This window comes from Choloepus didactylus, chromosome 5 (assembly GCF_015220235.1).
Source record: "Choloepus didactylus isolate mChoDid1 chromosome 5, mChoDid1.pri, whole genome shotgun sequence".
NCBI classification, from domain to species: Eukaryota; Metazoa; Chordata; class Mammalia; order Pilosa; family Megalonychidae; genus Choloepus; species Choloepus didactylus.
The window spans coordinates 165,222,072-165,229,462 of record NC_051311.1 but is presented as its reverse complement, the minus strand read 5'-3'; positions in this window follow the sequence as shown (position 1 = coordinate 165,229,462).

The following is a 7,391-nucleotide window of genomic DNA, read 5'->3' as shown; positions in this document are numbered from 1 at the left end:
TCCTAAGAACACAAGAATTTTGATAAATTCTATTTCGTGAGTTTCTGTTAAACAAAGAATATGTAATAGATCTAAATATCTATGTTGCATTCACACTTGTAGATGCTGTTGTGGGTTTTTTTTGCCAGTTAATGTTTTAACTTTCTGTTGTAGTAATATATCTACAATTCAGACTTTCCCATTTTAACCCCTCTTGAGTGTACAATTCAGTGGTGTTAACTACATTCGCAATATGGTGCTACCATCACCAACATCTATCACCAAAATGTTTCCATCACCCCAAACAGAAAGCCTGTACCTGTGAAGCATTAAATTCCCCTTCCCCAACCCCAACCCCACTCCCACTCCTGGTACCCTGCAATCTTCTTTCTGTCTCTATGAATTTACATACTTTAGTTGGATCATATAAGTGAGATGATCATACAATACTTGTCCTTTTGTGTCTGGCTTATTTCACTCAAGGTTCATTAGTGTTGCTGCATGTATCAGAACTTCATTCCTTTTTTTTTTTTCAGTTTTATTGAGATATGTTCACACACCATACAATCCATCCAAAGTATACAATCAGTGGCTCACAGTATCATCACATAGTTGTGCATTCATTACCACAATCAATTTTAGAACATTTTTATTACTTCAAAACAAAAAACCCCAAAACATACCATGCCCCTTATCTGCCCTTATTATTGACCCTTAGCATTGGTGTGGTACATTTAACATCATTCCTTTTTACTGCTGAATAATACTCTATGATGTGTGTGTGTGTGTGTGTGTGTGTGTGTGTGTGTGTGTGTGTACCACATTTTGTTTATCCATTCATCCATTGATGGACCCTTGGCTTGCTTCTACCTTTTGGGTTTTGTGAATAATGCTGCTATGACCATCAGTGTACCGATATCTGTCTGACCTCCTGCTTTCAATCTCAACTTACTTTCTGTATTAGCTAGGGTTCTCTAGGGAAACAGAACCAACAAGAGATATCTGTAAATATAAGATTTTATAAAAGTGTCTCACACAACTGTGGGGATGCACGAGTCCAAATTCCATAGGACAGGCAGCAAAATGGCAACTCCAATGAAATGTTCAATGAACTCCTCAGGAAAACACTTTGCTGATCAGCTGAAGAAGTGAGGGTCCTCTGTCTTTCTCCCTTAAAAGTCTTCAACTGATTGGATTAAATCCAGCTGATTGAATTCTCTCATTGTGGAAGACATGCCCTTTGTTGATGTAATCAGTCACAGGTGCAGTCAATTGACTGATGATTTAGTAAACTAGCCTTCTGGCTTATTAACTAGCCACAGTTGTCTTTGCAGTAATGGTTAGGCCAGTGCTTGCTTGACCAGACACTTGGACACCATCACCTGGCCAAGATGACACATGAATCTAACCATCACACTTTCAAATGCTCAGGAAAAAAAAAAAAAAGATATTTGGAGAAAGAAATAATGCAAGTGCTGCAAATGTTAGCAAGTAGCAAATCTAGGTAAAGAGTACATGGGTGTTTATTGAACTACTTTTTCAACTTTTCTCTAAGTTTGAAATTAAAATTAAAAGTTGGGGGGAGGATTTTGCCTCAATTCAAAACATAAGCATGTGATGAAATGTTTGGGCACATAATTTTTTAAATGCAATTTTATTGAGAGATATTCACACACAATACAACCCATAAAAAGTATACAGTCATTGGCTCACATTATCATCACATAGTTGTGTGCACATAATTTTTAATTCCTTTTTGGATAAATGTACAGAATTTAGATTAGTGAGTAGAATGTCAAAGACTTTTCTCATTGGTACACTTGAGTAGACTTAAGTATCATTACCAGAAATATCTGAATGTACAATCTCACTTGCATTCAGGACTATAATTTTTCCCCTTTTTCATCATCTATTAAGTATAACATGGTAGTGGTACTACAGTGTTCTGTCTTGCATTTATTTGTTGATTAATGAAGTTGTGCATGTCCAACCCCGGGCCACTCGGAAGCTCAAAGAGTGAAAGAGCAAGATATCACTGCCTGATCGAAGTTGATAACTTCAGCATAGTAAATGTAATTAATATCACTGAATTGCATATTTGAAAGTGATGAAAATGGGAACTTTTATGTTGTTATATATGTACCACAATAAAAACTAAAAAAACAAACCACAGAATCATACAACACAGAATGAACCCCAAAGTAAAATATGGACTTTAGTAAAATACATGATTCTAATAATATTGGTTCATCAATTGTAACAAATATACCCTACTAATGAAAAACATTAATAACAGGGAAAACTGGGAGGGGGAGGGTGTATACAGGCACTCTGTACTTTCTGCTTAATTTTCCTGTAAACCTACACCTGCTTTGAAAGATCAAGTCTACTAACAAAAAAGTTAACTTCAAGGACAAGTATAGAAATTGGTCAGGAGACTGGAGGCCGCCAGTCAGGAAGGAAACCCTTTGTCAGCATCCATGAGGCAGGTGCTGTGGGCAGGGCCAGACCCCATGTCAGTGGCTTTTGGAGGTACTCAGGAATGCAAATAGGCTCACTGCTTTACAACTGGCATGCTCCTTAGAGAAGCTGAGCCAATACTCTCCAGGGAACCATGGGGAACCACCATGGGTTAGATGTGAGTCTGAGTTGCTGGGACAGTGTTGAGTAGAGATGTCATCTGGTCAACCTGATCCAGTCCCAAGAACTCTTTGACTGTGTCTGAGCCTTACTCGGAATTCCACAGTGGCCATGTGCTCCCCCAACAAGCACTTGGCCCTTGAGGGGTGTCCTTAGGGCATACCTATTCCTTAAAGGCTGAAACTTAGGCACAGATGTCGGACTTGGCATTCATTGCTCTCCCTGCTCCAGCCTGTCTCCTACTTCTCCCCTGCTTCATTTCATTCATTTATGAATGACCTGTGAGCTCCATCTTACCTGCTATTTAACTGGGGCTGAAAATCCCAAGACAAGACACCCAAACTCAATAAAAAGTTTTCTGGTCCTTCCCTAGCCTTGGGCTGGGACTCCCTCCTGGTCTTGGCCTCCAGGTTATTACTAGCCCACCCCCTGTCCAGCAAGACCTTCATCAGAATCACCTCAGATTCTTGGCTTGGGGAGCACAGTCGGGGTCCTCCCTCACACCTCTGCCAGGGAGTCCTCATTTCCCTGCTTTAAGGGCGACTCTTCTCTGACCTGGGTTAGAGCGAAGCCAAGGAGTCCCGATGCCCTGGAGGGTCTCTCTCTGGTTTCAGCAGTGGTCCTCACGGGTTCCTTCCGTTCCCAGTCCTGCCTGACTCCCACTGGGGACCCCTGCAAGGACCTCCCACCAACGAACCATGAAGTTCCACTCTAGGGCAGAGAGTATGTGTATGTCCTAGGCAGGCTGGGAGTGAAGACGGGTTGGGGAGAAGAGGAGGAAGCTTGGTTATCCTGTTGCCAGATTCGTTCCCACATTTCCAAGCTGCTGTTCTTTTAATAAAACGACACAGGAGCCCTTTATACCTTCCCTCTTCTTCCCAAGGCCTGAGGGTTCACAGGCTGAGCTGGAGGGACATCCTGTTGCCAGCATCGAGTTCCTGGGTTCTTGGCCATGCCACGAGAAAGAATTCAAGGGCACAGAACAGAGAGCAAGCAGGTAGAAAATCTATTAAGCACACACGTTAGAAGGCATTAGGCACTCTTGCAAGGAAAGGTAAGAGGTGAGAGGCTCCGTCACTGTGAGGCAATCTGCTTTTATTGCTTAGCTTCACTTACTCCCTTCTCCCCTCCTTATTCAGGGCTCTTTCTCCTACCCTCCCTTCTCTCCAGGGGGGATAGTGCATTTGGGTGGTTGGCTGCTGCTGGGTATTTTGCGTAGATGGGTAGCCCCAGGCAGGAAGTCTGTGCGGGACAGGCCCTCCTGACCTTGTTTAACCATCCTTGATCACGGGCTTCTTCAGGGTATCTTCTCTCCCCTCTCAGGTCCTTGCTCTAGCCTGCCTCAATTCCCCTCCCAGGGTCTGGGCCTGCTATGAGGTTCAGAGAGGGGGAGTGTGAAAGACAGAAGGTATGGGAGATCTCACATCAATGGAGAGGTTCGGAGGTGTTCAATCAAAACAGAGTTACTGGGTAATGTGGACAGTGGATATCCCTGCCTTTCACCAGACTAGCATCCCTGCACCCTAACTGCTTTTGGGGAACCCCCTGCTCAATCTCAGTCTGGGTATGTTTTCTGGTGGAGCTGACCCCTCTCCCAGCTCCTGAATGGGGCAGTTACTCTACTCTGGCCACAGAACCCACATCTGGCCCATGTACATCTTCCCTTGGACTTTTGCTGAAAATATTGGAAATTCCTTTCTCCTGGGAGTACTGGGATGTGGTCTGTGATGGTCAAGTTCATGGGTCTACTTGGCTAGGTTATGGTGTCCAGTTGTTTGGTCAAACCCTGACCCAGATGTTGCTGTGGAGATATTTTGTAGATGGGATTAGCGTCTACAGTCAGTTGACTTTATATAAAGGAGATGACCGTGGATAATGTGGGTGGGTCTCATCCAATCAGCTGAAGGCCCTAAGAGCAAAAAACTGAGATTTCCCAGAGAAGAAAAAATTCTGCTTCAAGGCCACAGTATCAACTCTTGCCTGAGTTTCCGGCCTCCAGCCTGACCTACAAATTTCAGGCTTGTCGGTCCCCCCAGTTGAGTGAGCCAATTCCTTAAGATAAATCCCTTGATATATATGTACGGGGACCCAGGGCCTTGGCTCCCCCCCTTCCATGGTGATTTCACATAGCTGTCGACTTGACCCAGGCAGGCATTAAAAGTCATCAGACCTCCCATGGGAAGTCTGACCCAGCCCTGACACACTGTGGGGTTCAGTCACTGGGGAACCATAGAAGAAGCAAAGGTCTTTCTAGAGCATTACTGAAAGACACACATTTCTGAATACCACCCCTCTGGGCTGTTAGTTTTTCTTTTTTTTTTAAATCATGAGCATGTACTAATTTTATCATGTAAAAATATTTTTCTTTTTTTAAATCATGAGCATGTACTAATTTTATCATTTAAAAATATTTCATTTTGCTATAAACTCACAGCAGTTCCACCCCAAGTTGCAAGAAACTCCAGGTTACGTTTGATCCTTGGTTGCAAGGTGAAGGCTCAACAGTTGACACCACTGTCGACGGAGATGGCCTTGCAGTTCTTCTTTCTTCGGGCTCTTGGAGACAAAGTTGGGAGAAAAGAAAAAGGGAGTGCATCAAAGAGTATGACTCTTTTCCAGCTTTCTCTGCAAAGAGGAACCGGAAGAGCCGGTTGGCTTAAGGGCGGGAAGCCTCAGGATCCTGTTACTCAACCTTCAAAGCTCGGCGGTCCTGGGCAGCATCAGTCAGGATAAGGTTTGGCTTTAAGACAGAGAACACCAAACAACACAGACATTTATTATTCTTACGTTGGAGAGGCCTGGGGTTGGTGAGTCTGGGTCAATGTTCTGCTTCCACAACAATTGGAGCCTGGGGTTCTTTTCACCTTTTTGCTCTACCAGCCTCAACATTTGACTTCCACCTCTTGGTCAAGTTCTAACCAACCATTACATCCATGCTCCGGGCAGTGGGAAGTAGAAGGAACCCAAAGAAAGGCATATCCTTGTCTTAAAGAGAAATCCTTGAAGTCAGTCACACTTCCACTGACATCCCGTTACCTGGAACACAAGCCAGCAGAAAAAATTGGGAATGGAGGCTTTTTTCCTGATGTGGCCAGTTGAAAATAAGTTAAAAAATCAGAGCTATCAGTGGTGATGGTACAACACTGTGTATGTCATTAACACCACTGAATTCTATACTTGTAAGGAGCTAAAATGGGAAATGTTGTATTGTATATATACTGCCAGAATAAAAAAATATAAAAATTAGGGTTAATGTTACTACTAAAAAAAGAGGGAGAGAACAGATACTTGGGTGAATGCCTGGCCATTGTGGCTACGCTGTGCTGAGGGTTCTTCCTCGAGAGGTGACCCCAAGGACCACCAGGTCTTGCTCCATCACCCATCGTTATTGCTGGCCGATGGCCAAACTCTTCCTTCATCAACCGGTAACTATTCACTGGAAACCTACAGATCGTCTCATGTGAAGCCCTGGAGAAGATAAAGCACAGACACAAAAACTATGACTCAGCATGACCAGGATAAGAGCTTGGCCAGTAGTGGACAACAGTGCTTGGAGGAGAGCTGTGTCAAAGCCAGATGCATGACCCCAGAAGCTACTTTATTCACGACCTTTCTTCTGTTCATCCCTGGGTTGATTTGTTCAACAAATAGTAACCAGGCACTGGAATCTGTCAGTGCACAGGAGGGCACCCGCCCCCACTCGTAGGGAGCAGACAGTCTAGCAGGGAAAACAGTTTTGTTTTGTTTTGCTTTTTAAATAACAATATCCTCTTGTCAAGAATGTTTAAGCAAGCTCCAGATCTACCTTCCAGGTTACTGGAAATACAGGGGAGAGGGGAACAAGGGGAAAATGACACCAAGAGGGACAGTTCAGATGATTCCAGAAGTGGGGCATTCTGTAGGATGATTCATGTGAATTCTTCCAAAAAATCAGTGGAATGAAAGAGGAAAAAAAAAAAAAAAAAAGGACTAAGGATGGTTCTAGATTAAGATACTAAAGATTGGAGTGATGGAAAATTTGTGATCATGGATGGTGGTAATGGTGGCACAACATTGCAAATGTGATTAACACCATGGAATGGTATACTTGAAAGTGATTAAAATGCGAAATTTTAGGTTATATATATTTATCACCAGAATAAAAATTTAAAAAAAAAGAGGCCCCATAGACCTGTGTAATACAAAGAGTGAACCCTACTATATATTATGGACTATACTTAATATGAGTATAGAATGCTGGTTCATCAGTTGTAAGAAAGGTATGACACTAAGTAAAATGTTAATTATAGGGAAATTTTGTGTGTGTGTGTGTGTATGTGTGTGTGTGTGTGTTGGGGGTAATAAGGGAACACTGTACTTTCTGCATGATTTTTCTGTACACCTACAACTGCTCTAATTTTTTAGAACAGTTATTCCAAAAAAAGAAGAAAAGAAGAGCCGAAAGAGATATCAGATGCAACGTGTGAATCTTGACTGGATCCTCGCTTGACAAAAACAAACAAACAAGCAAACAAACAAACAAAAAGAAAACAAAACCAAACCAATAATGACAAAAACTTAAAAAAAAAAAACAAAAAACTTTTAGGACAATTGGGAAAACTGACTATACTGATTTGAAGCTGTTCTGTACCCCAGAAAATGCCATGTTCTTTTAATCCATTTCTGTGGATGTAGACCTGTTGTGGGTGGGACCTTTTGATTAGGTTGTTTCAATTGAAATGTGACCCATCCCAATTCAAGGTGGGTCTTAATCCTTTACCAGAGTCCTTTAT